The sequence below is a fragment of the Elephantulus edwardii genome, unplaced genomic scaffold (genome assembly GCF_000299155.1).
Source record: "Elephantulus edwardii isolate Elephantulus edwardi_28Jun2011 unplaced genomic scaffold, EleEdw1.0 scaffold00187, whole genome shotgun sequence".
In the NCBI taxonomy this organism is placed as follows: domain Eukaryota; kingdom Metazoa; phylum Chordata; class Mammalia; order Macroscelidea; family Macroscelididae; genus Elephantulus; species Elephantulus edwardii.
In genome coordinates, this window is record NW_006399937.1 from 5,410,781 (window position 1) to 5,412,776 (window position 1,996).

Genomic DNA, 1,996 nt, shown 5'->3' on the forward strand with positions numbered 1-1,996 from the left:
TCTTTACAAAGTTTGAATACTTTGCTTTCCAGACCAAATTCTTCCAAATTCCCTCGCTCTCTGCCACATTATTTCTTAATTTGTTTGTTTACAAAGTTTATATACGTATGTTTCACACTATTCTCCATTCCCCTTGTATTTCATACAATCATTTTTATGTTTTATAAAATCTGTTACCATTAGACTTTGCCCATCATTACCCTGTCTTTTCACCTGTATCCTTCCCATTTGCTTCCGGCCCTCTTCCATCCAAAAAACTGCAGCCTGTGGTTTTGCCACTATCTCTCCTCATCCCTCTGCTCCATCACTACCACCATGAATCCCTATGCATGCTTTATTAGTTATCCTTTTGTTTTTACAGTAATGGTCTTATGGTCCTTAAGAGACCATGTTAGTTCTCTCAGCATAATGCTCTCCAGCCTCTCCCAAGTTACGAAGTATTTTTCAAAATCATTACTCCTGCATGCTGCATGGTGTTCCATTGTGCGAATGTGCCAGAATTTCTCAATCCATTTGGTTGTGGTTGGATATTTGGCTGTTCTTGTGATGGTGAATTATGTTGCTATGAACATTGCACATATCTTCATTTTTGTCTCAATTCTAATTCCCTTGGAGTATATTCCTATAATTGGAATAGCTAGGTCATATGGAGTTTCCAAACTGTCTTCCAGACTGGTAGTATCATTTTATAATCCAACCAACAGTGTATGAAAGTTCACACCTCTCCATATCCTCTTTGACATTTATTACTTGCTGCTCTTCTAAACTTTGTCATTGTTACTGGGGTGAGATTCTCTTTGTATCATCCCTATTCACAGTCCAACTCTCTAATGCATAGCATGTAATTGCAAAGACTATAGCCTGGATCAGGCGCACCTATGTCTCCATCCTGACGTAGTTGCTCTTCAGTACTCTTGAGAGGTCTCTCACAGATGACTTTCACAATGCAATTGATGCCTTTGAGCTGTGGTGCTGGAGAAGGGTGTTGAATATACCATGGACTGCTAGGAGAACAAACAGGTTTGTCATGGGGAGGGTGAAGCCAGAATGCTCCTTGGAACTAAGGATTCTGAAGCTTTGTCTGACATACTTTGAGCAGGTTGCAAGGAGGGCCTGGTCCTTGGAGAGGGACATCATGTTTGGGAGAATGGAGGGACGGCACAGGAGAGGAAGGCCCTCGATGAGATGGAATGATTCTGTCAGTGGAGTGGTAGGAATGAATGTGTTTGAGACAGCAAAGTTCGCACAGGATAGAATGGCATTTAGGTTTCTTGTACATGGAGTCGCTATGCGTCGCAAACAACTCAATGGCACATAACAACAACAACAACTGGGATGTGATGGTATCACTTTATGGGTTTGATTTGCATCTCTCTTATTGTGAGAGATTTTGAGCATTTATTCATGTGTCTTCATGTTAGTCACATGAAAGTCTTCCTCTGTGAAAAGTCTTTCCATGTCTTTTGTTCATTTTGTAATTGGATTATCAGTCTTTTTCTTCTGGAGGCCCAGAAGTATCCTCTAAACTTTTGTTATGAGATCCTTGCCCAACATGGTATTGCCAAATGTTAATGTTCAGTCACTGGGTTTTCTTTCACAATGTTGGAAAAAGTTTATGATGAGCACAGAGATTTAATCTGTAGAAGGTCCTATTTATCAATTTTATCCTTCCAGTTATGTATTTCTGGCTGAATTTGCAGTCCCTTTAAACTGTAAGCTAAGCCTTCTAAGCTTGGTCCCAGTTTTTCTCTTATGAACTTTATGGTTTTCGGCTTTACTCCCAGGTCTCTGATGCATCTTGAGTTGATATTTGTATATGGTGTGAGATGTGGATCTTGTTTCAGCTTTCTGCAGATAGCAGAAAGTTTTACCAGCATCATTTGTTGAAAAGGTTGTCATTTCCCCATTTGATAGATTTTATTTCTTTGTTGGATATCAATTGACCATATACACCTGGATCTATTTCTGGGTTCTCAATTCTGTTCCATTGGTCTAT